Source organism: Achroia grisella, unplaced genomic scaffold (assembly GCF_030625045.1).
Source record: "Achroia grisella isolate CSIRO2021 unplaced genomic scaffold, CSIRO_AGI_Agris_v1 utg702, whole genome shotgun sequence".
NCBI classification, from domain to species: domain Eukaryota; kingdom Metazoa; phylum Arthropoda; class Insecta; order Lepidoptera; family Pyralidae; genus Achroia; species Achroia grisella.
The window spans coordinates 1,870,914-1,883,503 of NW_026712999.1; the positions used below are offsets into that span (position 1 = coordinate 1,870,914).

Sequence of the window (12,590 nt, forward strand, 5' to 3'; positions counted from 1 at the left end):
CAAAAAATAATAATCCTTTCACTTATCGTACCCGGAAAAAGAGTCCTTATTACATTCATTTCATACACAACAAATGATGGGGAAAATAAAGAAATTTTATTCTAATTCAGTCAATTTAAATTCCACAAAAAAAGCATCTCATATCCAGTCGCTACATTTGCACGTAAAAAATGCAAGGTATGTTATTTGAACTGGTACACAAACGAGACTGGAAATATCCATTTTCCATGAGCTTTTTTAGCCAGCCTTCATTGAAATTGCTTCAGGGTTTTCTAATTTACTATACACACACTGGAGAGCGTTGTGGCTTAGTGGTAGTATTTTACTGTGCTTACTCCACTGTAAAGAACATAATTCCATTCCTGCTAAAACAAAAAAAAATGTCAATGGGCCGCGAAGATCTAGGGGTTTAGCACACCGCCATACTTCCGATGATTACGATTTCGATTCCTCGCACGGTACGAACATTTGTATTCATGATTATGATTGTTTGTTACTGGATGTTTTCTATGTATATTATGTATGTATTTACAAAAAAATAATCGATATATTTATAGAGCTTGTTATGGGTACTAAATACAGTTGCCTAGTACACATAACACAAGCTTAGGACTAGATAAATTATGTGAATTGTCTTGAGATGATATTATTATTTATATTTCTGAATGATTGACATCTCGAGAAACGCGAATGGATTCCAAAATAACAAGCAACATGAGTGTTGCTTTTCCATCGACTAAATTCAAGACTCCAAAAATCTTAGCCAGTAAGATTCTTTTATTCTTACTAGCTAAGATTTTTGAGTTAAAATTGTTAACACTACCGAATGTCTTTATAAACCTAGTAAAACTACATGTCTCTCATGATCTTATAAAGCCTGACAAAGCAATTCAGCTAAAACATGTAAGACTAGAATTTTAACTTTACGTGACCCACTACGTTATTCTGCTCAGAAGCAGTTCTAATATTCTGTAGAATGATCGACTAGTCTCTACCTTCAATTCCTTTTTATAATTACTAACGTATGTAAAATTGTAAATTCCTGAATTATATACAAATGCGTTTATATGTAATTTCTCTGCAATACTTTACGAATATACTTGTATGTTTAGCTCATAGATGGATCAAAAGTTATTAAACTGTTTATTTATTTTAAAGAAATCGACAAAATAACACGCGTTAGGATGCTGAGCGCATAGAGTGCAATATGGAGATGTGATGCGGTGCGGTGGGTTAGGGTACGAAGGTGCCGGCCATTTCATTTAAATTAAACAGTAAGTATAACCGCACACTAATATCAATTTAAACGTATATTTAAAGTGTATGACTAAAAATAAATATTTTAATATTATTATGGTTTGTTCATAAACAATTGTTTCTGTCGAGAACCCTTTTGTAATGTTATTATGTACACTCACTGTCGTGTTCAACCCTATTAGAATATAAACAAGCACGCAGAGTAGGGACGGGACCACGTTCCCAATTATCGATAAGAGCCGATAATAACTTTTATCGATATTGGAACGCCATCTTGTTTTTAAATGCGAAAAAATCTGAAATAGATTAGAATTGAGTTTTTGTTTCGTATTTGTATATTTTGTTGATTGGATTATTTCAAGATTTTATCATTATTATGTAAATGAACATATTTCTATTTAAATCTACAGTAATAGAAACGTTATATATCAATTTAGCTTACTTAGCTGATAGGAATAGAATAATGTAATTTAATATTTTCCTACAGAATTATAACAGAATACATTTTATAAAATGTTTTTTGCTAGTTTTTCTAAATTGGAGTAGATAATAGACCAGGATGGTAGGACCTGTAATAAAAAATTAAATATTTTAACTTTAAAGAGAGGGTATATAGTCATTCATTTATAATTTACTAAGTAATAAGTTTTTGTAGTTAAATTGTAAGAATTTGCACTTTCTATTACTATAGCTATTTCATTATTGTTAATTTTTACAAATATTATGAAATTTAAAAATTTCAGGTAAAGGGCAAACGATGACATTATAAGTCTGAGCAAGACCAGGGAAAATGCAGGGACCTTTCAATAATTTTATGAAAGCCATTTTATTTTTTATACTTCTTTATGAACGGTACCTGTAATTTTACAAATACTTTCTATTTGGAATTGAGAAGAACAAGGTGTATTTTTATATCACCAATTGATGTAAGTACTACATATTATTCACGCAAACGAGAACGCTAATATTAAATAGATTTCAAGAACTTTCTTCTAATTTACAACAACTTTTATTTCTTAATACGACTGTATTCTGATAACAATCGTTTGTCACGTACTGAAATAAATTACTATCATTCATAAATTCGTCTGAAAAAATCACCGAACTTCTACTAAGCCATTACCGTCATGAAGTTTGTTCATTAGTAAAATACGTATCCACCGCAACGAATCAAAGTTTTAATCTGAGATAATTGCAATGATTACACACTGCTTTATCCTACCTAAGCCTGGTATAAGCCGGTACAATTTGGGAGATGTCGCACTACCCAATACAGGTTGGAGAAAATCTGCAACTAACTTTAGTTGTGCTATAAGCAACTTTGTTTATGTTGACCGATTTATGACTATTGTTTTAATTCTCTATATTTTTCTATACAAACTTATGTCTGTGAAAAGACAAATGAATAAAGATTTATAAATTCATTTGTCTTTTGTCAGAAATAAGTTTATTTGTTTATTGAAAGCAAGAATCTGCAATCATTATATTAATAAATAAAGCAAATTATCGGACACGCGCATATATACTCTTTTGTTTAATATAATTGCTGACTCAAAGATCATTTTGTATTTTTATTATGGTCACTTTTCGATCACTGCAACCACTAGTTTTATTAAAATTATTTTATCATGAAGGATTCCGTTCGGTCGTCGTCACAAACATGTTATTTATTTTGAATATGCGTTAAATTAGGCAAATGATACACTTTTATTTCTTTACAAAGAACGTAATTATTGTTTTCTATATTTTAAAAGTTCAGTAGTTTACGACATATGTAACAAGTTTTATACATTTTATACAATTGACGGGTTTTTCTTCCACATAAATAAAATAACTTGAAAGTATAAAACAACACATTTCAATAGGTAAACTAGATTTATTAAATGTTGAGGTATTTATATATAAAGCGAATAATCTATTTTAATCAAGCAATCAGATAGAGAAGCCACGTGATGGCTTAAGGCCTTACCCCATAGTGAATATAAACTATACAATTCTATTGGAACTTCCTGCAGCTGCCTTCAAATCCCAATATTGGTATTCATTAATATTAACATCAAAGTCAAAAGCATTTATTCGCATAGATCATTTATAGAACGTCGTAGCAGTAGTGTAGTGGTTTACTACAATTTACATCTAAGGTCGTGAGTTAAAATCCGGCCGATATAAAGAAAAATTGTATGTCAATTTAAATTACAGACAGCCTTTTTATCGGACTCCTCTAATGCTGTTCACCACAGCTGTCCTTTATTCTATTCTATTTTTTTAACTTCATCTGACAGTAGGAAGCGAGTGCAGATGGCATTTCAAACCCGCAGAAGGACTCATGGAGCGGCTGAAGGCCAACTCCCGCGTGATTACTGACAGAATCTTGTAAAGATACAACGGTATAAAAGAAAATAATCGGAGAGATAGGACAATTCTCGTCTCCTACCACGTTATATTCAAATATAGCCAGCGAAATGTCAGCATATTTCTGACTATCCAGTCGGAGTTAATAGTCGTGATAGTATATACTTGTATAATTAATTTACTATATATATATATAAGGTCCTTTGGGTGCATAAAGCTATCCTGCCTTTTCAGTACACAGTAACATAATTTTAATTGCAAATCTGTTATTTTTTATTTAGCGTATCAGTAGATTCACTCATATTATCAAACGATACTCCAATCAAAGCTCACAAATTACTAACGTCATAGTTTGTATAAGAATGAACAGATATTCCGATGCTACGTGATCATAATATCTAACCGGGTATTAATCCACTAGACTATTAATACCCAAAGAGATTTATAGGAAATTGCCATGAAGAATGGAAGAAAATTTTTACGAATCATTCTTTTTTAAGCGAACTACCCTTTGTTATTCTGAATATTCTTTATAATGGTGGCCTTAATCCGCTTAGGGGAGGAATTCTCGATGTCCGGGCTGTGAGATTGGAATGCTTTCATTAAATATTACAGTAAGTAACGAGGCGTTTAACTTTGTTATAGTACAGACGTTTTAATAATTAGTAAATTACTGGTAGTGTCTGATAGTAATTACTCTATTTATTTAGAATATAACGAAAGTTATATAATAAAAGTAATATTTTGTTGTGTTGTAAAATAAATATATTTTCGCGCCAATAATATATTTATTTATTTTAGGCTACTAATAAATTATATTAATAATTATATAATTAATTGGGATATATTCTAATTTGACATTTCTATACAAATTTTATTGAAAGTAACATAATAGAATTTAGCAAAGAGGTTTCATACATGTTTCATTCTCATTTAAATGAAAGTACCTTTTTATTTCCACTACCTTGCATTTATTTTTACGTACAATCAGATTGCCAGCTTCGTGGTATATATTAATTTACTATTAATATAATTAAATAATATACCTTCACGTCTATTGTTTGTAATGGAATAGACAGAGGCATTGTCAACTGTTAAAGTCATGGTAAATCAACGCAATCAAAAATTGCTGTTTAAATTTTTCTGGGTATAACTGAACGTAGCAGGGGGCCTATCGCCATCTCTCGAATTGATTTGTTTTGATATCGGTGTTTCCATTTTCAGTCATAAGTCAGAAATATTAAATAACGTATACTCGTATATTTTTGTAGTATGGCCAGATTTGAGTGACTATTCTAGATAGAGTCATAGTCAATGTTTCTGACTACTACGATTACTTACTAATATTTATCTATATCAAATAATAGACAATAAAAACAAATGATATAAAAAAGTACGTCGTGCACGGAAGGTTTTTGATTGTATATCATCACGCCCTTTCTTTTAGTACCTAGCAGTATCTAGTGTTTTTCCATAAGTATTCAGCGTACTCAATAATTTCTATATTAAGATGGATACCTATAAAATAATATATTAACATCAAAAAGCATAAGCTCTGCTAGTTAGATATACTGGTGGTCACCCTGTGGTCGAAATTCGATCATAATTAATTTAAATTATAAGTGTGAACATTATAAAGGATCTACTATCAAAGACAATTAGTTCTACAATTACAGGCATTTGCAGTACATAGGCAATAAAGAAAAGAGTACACCTGAGAGTGTTTGTCAAATAAATGGTAGTGTATGTGTAATGCTTTTTTTTTACTTAATATATATGCATAATTTAAAGTAAATATTAGCATTCTGCACCCCTTCTCTGTATAGACTATAAATGTGCGAAATCAATTTAAACTATATGCAAAATTTCATACGTCTCCGTCCATGCAATTTTCGGAAAAAGAGGGTACAAAGTTTTTGCGTCACGTATTAATATAAAGATAAGGATTATATAAATTTCTTTAGATAAAATCGATATAGTACTATTTGCCACACAGACAAGTCAATAGAGAATACATTAGTGACAATATTTACTAAATGTTTTTACAATATTGTCAAGTGGTTACTCTAATATCTTTACTTTTCACACTAGATATATTGTACACAAATATGAGGAAAATATATCTTTAGACTAAAGATAAATAAAATCGTATATCTTAGTTTATAAGAAAGAATACTTTAACACTCGATATTTATTATCTACCTTAGAGATCTAGAAAGATTATGAACGTGGGCGTATATTCCATTGTACAAATGTAATAATTAATGTCTACACGGAAGTCTTTGTACTCCTAATGCAATATACAATTTCCTAAAATATATCTCACGAAAAAAAAACGTAAAAACGTCCTAATAATACAACCTCCGTGTTCTCAAATAACATATTTGCTAGACATATAATGTGATAAGTGACGAGACGGAAAGACAAACGAAAAATTCTCAGTTCGTTAAATCAGTCCTACTTTTGGATGTCACATGAACGGTTCAAAGGTAATTTTTACAGCAAGACTTTGAATGTTTAATTTAAATTTGAGAATACTGAAAGCATCACTTATTGGCCTCAATGTTGGGGACTAAGCCCTGGTGCGAGATTTGTACATACTAACAAAAAAAATAGTTTACTAGCTTTTATTCGTGACGACGCTTGTGTTCTTTAAGGATAGATGACGACTTATGTCCTTCGTAGAGACGACATTTAGTTAAAATTTGATTCAAATTCATTCAGACATTGAATCGTGAAAAAGTTACAATCAGACGGACAGTCATTCGAATTTAAAATAATAGTAGGGATGTCATTCTGTCAATATATACCTTTGAAACAGTGAAAAAATTGAGAAACTACAAAACTGTCATCTGTGGTCAGGAGCACCTGGCTACCAGCTCTATTATTTTGATTAGATTCACATGACATGATGACATACAGATTGTGAAGTGAACTACCTGCCTTTCTCTGGAGACTAGAGTATAGAGTTTTTTTATAAGGGCCATACTAAGATTTCTTAAGGTTCGTCAAGGTTTTTTCGGTAAGGTTTTACCTGTTGTATTAGCAAATTATTCCCCCCATGACTTTATTTTCCTATAGCTTAGACAGTCAAAATGCTTATATAATATTATTTCATTTTATCATAAGGGCAACCCTGACGTGCTTTTAAAAAATGGCTCCCAATTTGTGCACCCTTCGCCGAAGTCTGGGAAAAAAACATTATTCCCGTAGTAGGGTTACCATTATTCTCTGTCGTGCCGGGCCACAATGAAGAGGGGATTTATAGAATTTTTTTCCTGTAATTTAATACCTTCTTTTCCGTAACGTCATGAGTTATTTTTGACTGTGATATTTCTGTTCCCAATTTAGGTATATAATTTAAAATATTCCTTAGGCTTTCGTAACCAAATGGATATACGTTCAATTTCGTTATATTTATTCACCTGTCTGTACTTTTAATGGGCCTATGGAAGTATGAGAAATAAAGCAACGCTTTATTCATCTTTTTTTTTTTTATTACACTGTATTTTATTTTATTACTCATACTTTTATACAATTTTTACTTTCAGATCTATATGCCAACTTTAATAAAATTTTATTATTTATTAGTTAAGGTTTATTATTACGATTATTGTACGGATGTTCTTCAAGAATATATTTACCCAAAATGCAATTTGAAGGAAATATAAGGAACTACTTATTAATCTTTAACAATAATAATTGTCATATTAATACAAAAACTTATAACATCAGATAAAACAATCTATACATTAAATGAGACAGATGCCCATCCTAAGTAAATAGAATCGTGTTTGGAACCTACTTTCAGCTCTTCAGAATTTGTCGTTTATTTATTGCCCGTTCCCATTGGATAAGATCGTTATTATAGCACACTCGAGACCATTTCATAAAGGTATTAAGCATTCGAATCCTGTGCCGAGGTAAATATTTGTACGGGAAAGTTTTGTTGTTGTTTCCACTTCGGATAATAATATTGTTGCGGTAGTATTTATGTTGGTCATAAGTTTATTTCCATTGCTTGCTGGAACTTTAGTTTAATGGCTCAACAATGAGTTTCTCAATGTTTCATTGTTGATAAACAAATTAATTTATATCTATCATCCAACTCTCTGAAACAAAGGAAAGAAAAGGAAGAGGCGAGTGCCTATTGGTCTGAATGTGTATAATAATTTTATTAAAAATTCATTTCAAAGGAATAACATTTAAAAAGATTTCTATACCTTAAAAACTTTCATATTCATTCGTAGAAACAATAATAACTTTATATTGTACCTATATATTTCATAAACAGCACATAACAGAGTACAATGTTATATGACTAAACAAAATTTCCGGATCTCAATTACAGCTCCTTATATCTTACTCCTTATATTTATATCCTATATATAAAATTCTCGAGTCACAATGTTATATACCATCTATCACCAAACTCTAAAGTTTTAATAGATAGCGTTTGCCCGGGGGCAGCTAGTAATATATAAAAGAAATGCAACGTATGTATATAACTGTAAAACCATCTAAACTCTGTTTCTAAATATAAAATTCTAGTTATATCTTCGTTACGTCGTTTGTTACGTCATCAAGTCCCAAGGCAATATGGATACTAGATAACTGATACAAATACTTAGATATTTTTTGTAAATACATACATAATATACACTGAAAACATATTTTATTTGAGTATATTACGATATATGTGAAAATGTATACATATATTATATATTTATCTCTAATATTAATTATTTAATAGCACCGCCTTATTACCTCTGATAAACATGACGGTTGATAGGTCGAGAATGCCATCAGGCATTAAGTCTGCCATGTGTGCAATATTGTGTGCAAAAGAATAAATAAATAACACCCAGACCAATACCAACTATCATAGTTATGAATACAAATGTTTGGACTGTACAAGGAATCAAACCCGCGACCATCGGAAACAGTGGTGCGCTAAACCGCTAGTACACCGAAGCACTCGTATTGTTCTAAAGTGGTTATTATTAAATACAGTCGACAGGAAAATCTTATTTTTGAAGCTCGTTAAAAATAAGTTCGATACTTTAAAATAATACGATTCTATTTTAAAGTACCCAACCCTAAAAACGATTAAAGTCATGAGCATTACTTATAAAAGAACCCTGATAGGCTATTATCGTAACCCGTTGACGGAGGGTCCTTATTAACAGACCCAAAAAAGGAGTTAAGTGTCTCTTTGACCCATAGCTTCGGTTCGAAGTCTGTAGATGATTAAGTGTTTCATTCCAATGGTTTTTTGTTTGATCTAGGGGTAGTAATAGTCACTTTATACGAATCATGTTATGATTTATTTCCAATTGACTCCTATAAAAAAGTCTAATGATGCTCTAAAATATAAATGTTCCTTTTTAAAATTGTCTATTTAAAGTTACATTATTGTGTATTTTATATTTTCTCCCTAATAAATTGGTGCTAGTTGGTATTTTGTATTTACATTTCGACCTAAAAATGTGAAGCTACAACGATTATTTTAAAAATATGTGATGAGAGAGCTTTCCGAATAGTAGATTAAAAAAAAAACTATGACCATTAAAAACTGCTTACTTAAATTAAGTTTATTTACATTCTATTCTACAAGATATTTTTGTGAAAATGTACTAGTGGTCCATACCGATTTCATATATGATACTAGTGGTCGACCAGTCGTCAAAATTCGACCATAATTAATTTAAAAACAAAAACAAATAATATTAAAGACAAACAATATTAATCTATAATCAATTTGACCTCAGACTTTAACCATAAATACAAGAGTACAATCAAATACGATAGTGTGGGTAATGTTCTCGATATGAGATAATGTATTTTTATGCGTAATTTAAAAAAGAAATATTAGCATTCTGCACTCCTCTGAAATCGCAAAATTTCAGACTCAGTTCGCGCAATTAGTGGCCCAACTACTTATGTATATATACATATAGGTATCTACATGTGTAAATGTCATATATTATTGATAAATAAAAGAAATGCAACGATAAACAAAAGACAAAAGTAAATAAATCATTTATATAAATAACTAACATTTCTTTTATAAATAAATTAATGATAACACAAACTATTAATAATATACTAATAACTAATTTACTTTATTTGTATTTTTTAAATATTTCTTAGACCCTCTATGTTAATACACTTTACAATGAAAATATCATACAAATTCCTGTAGCCGTTTTTACTGATGTCTATATCACAGATAAACAATAATTTATTATATGTAAAAGTAAACAAGACAAAGATTACCTGTATTCATCTCAAATAACCCTTTTATAATAGAATTTTTATAATATATGTATAATGATTAAGGAGATTACACTCCACATGCACTCAAACTGTTAAAATTCTTTTTATACTCGTAACATATGCTAACGTCGTATCGGTAGAAAACCACTGTCTGTCAGATTAATTATTATTTTCGATGTTTCCGTCCCCGGAATGATCGTTAAAAATTTAAATTACCACAGTTTTTTCTATCGGCCATAATCAAATTTGTCTTTTATGATTAGAAAATTAATACACCACCAAACTAAAAAAAAAATGGTATCTATATGTTTTTTATTACCTAAAACCGAATTGTACCTATATAATTATTATTACAATACGCAATTGTTATTTTCCTGTTTAATAGACTTATTACCCAATTCAAAAATAAGGAGAATGCAATAAATCTTTGAATTTCGTAGAGCATGCTACGCATGTAGCCTTGCTACGCCTACGGGTTTATTTTGCCTGCTAACAGGTCTAACACCTTAATAAAAAATATATTAATACTTCATGATAATTCTATTTTACTTATATATACATTATATATACAAAAAATTATAATGTAAAAATGACGTTCATAAGCGGCTAAAATGTCCTATATGAATAAGATTTTTGAATTTGAATTTGAATTTAAATTTATCTACATATTAGTCTGTAAATTATGTATTAATATCAGCTAGCCGTATATATATCATCATTCATTGTTCATGAATGAATTAAAGAACATAAAATAGTTTATATTATTAAAATAAGTATTAGGTGAGTAGAAAATAGACTACATTCATTGTTTTCATTATTGTTATATGTTAGCTTATACCTGAATTAAATGTGTATAAAAATGGTGAAAAAATTTGTTTAAAAATAATATAATCAAATAAACAATGAAATAACTAACTAAACTAATAAAAAAATATTACCACGTATTATTGTAATATGATATAAGTAACGGAGGTTTACTTTGTAACATATCTATTACAATAATAAACGGAATTAAATTATTTATACGAAGAAGTAAATGGTACTTATCGTCACCTGTATCGAATAAATTATTTTCAAATATTATTTTTTACAATCATAAAATTTCTTTGTTAAAAAAGCATGGTCTTAATCTTATTTAGAATGGTCACAAAATACTAAAGAAAATGAATAATTAATTAATAATATTTAATAGATTCTCTTTTTATAAATAGAGTTTAAATATAGTTATAATCCAAATAATTCAGTTTATATATATTTTTAGCTTAATTGTAATCATCTTGTAGGTTCCCAATATAATCCCAATCATTACATAAACGAATTATGTTTTGTCGTTTTTCTTTTATTTAACAGAACGATAACAAATTTATTAAAAATTTTAATAGCATGTATGTCGGAGATAATTTATTTTATTTACATTATAACCACAGTTAAAGAAATATTACATTGTATAACATATTATTATATTAATAAATATGTATAGGTATACTTACCGAGTCCAAAAATAACTATAACAAAACTCAAAAATAACACCAATATCTATTTATCACAAAACACATTATACAATTTACATTTTCGAATTTTACAACCAGATATTAATCCATACCGGAGTAATCTATTGATAACGATTTCTATGCAAATTATAGCTTCGATTTTAGTAACACCGTTTGAAAATCCAATTTATAAGAGAGGCACGTTTACGTCAATTAGGGGGTGAATTCGGATATCGAGCAAGTATGACGTAGACAAGCGCGAGTGTACCCGACGACGGTTCGCGGGAGACTGGGCCAAAATTTGCCAGTTGCCCGTACGATATATGACGTGTCTCAGTGCACTAGTGCAATTGCATTCAGTTTGCAAAGTATCGTTTTCTTCCAAGCTTCAATAACTTATACGTGAATATATGTATGTACTATACAGAGTATATACATATATTCCACAGAAACAACGCTGTAGTTTGTCCGAGATAGATTTGTACAAAGTCGTCTGTATGATACCTCTGTTGTATTTATTTCAACCGCCAAGTCGGTTACTTTGTAAGCACAATTTTGGTTTAGATGAGACATGGCAGTGAAATTATAGAGTATGGAGATGTAAATGACAGCCTCGGGGGTCCAGCGTTTTAGCGTACTGCCTTACTTCTGAAGATAGCAGGTTCATTCCCCGCACGGTACAAATTTTTATATTCATGAGTACGATTGTTTGTATCAGGCAACCGCCAAATCTTGGTGGTCTAGCGGTTTAGCACACCGCCTTTCGATGATTACGTTTGAAGTTATTTTATTCGCATTATATAACGTTAGAAACCGGAATATATTGTAGCTTTATTATTATTGTCTCACCAATTTTTTATAGTAATGACTTCTAGAGATTTATCACACCTGCTTAGATTTCAATGTCCATTAATTGAAATCTTATACTTGCTTTCGTATTAACGATAGGTGCGAGTTCGATTCTCTACAAATATGTTTCAATACAAATAGATAAAAAATAAATATTATATTCGTAAGTATAATTGTTTATATTAGTAGCGTCAATTTACCTATATACAAAAATGTATTTAAGTATTACTATCAGTTGTTTAGAAAAAATAGTACAAACTCTAGTAGCTTAGTTTGAGACTAGATAGGACTGTGTGAATTACTCTGTATTATTATAATTGTATTTCATTCTTCTTTTAGTTCTCAATTACCCAAAATAGCATA

General features: G+C 29.7%; 1 protein-coding gene across 1 annotated transcript in view; it reads right to left on the minus strand.

The window, feature by feature from the left end:
• Positions 1–11,648, minus strand: part of LOC131850160 (uncharacterized) — a 109,139-nt gene extending 97,491 nt beyond the window's left edge. The window contains exon 1 of the mRNA XM_059200334.1: positions 11,379–11,648. The gene's annotated coding sequence lies outside the window, so the exon portion shown is untranslated. The remainder of the gene's footprint in view (positions 1–11,378) is intronic.
• Positions 11,649–12,590: the final 942 nt, after the last annotated feature.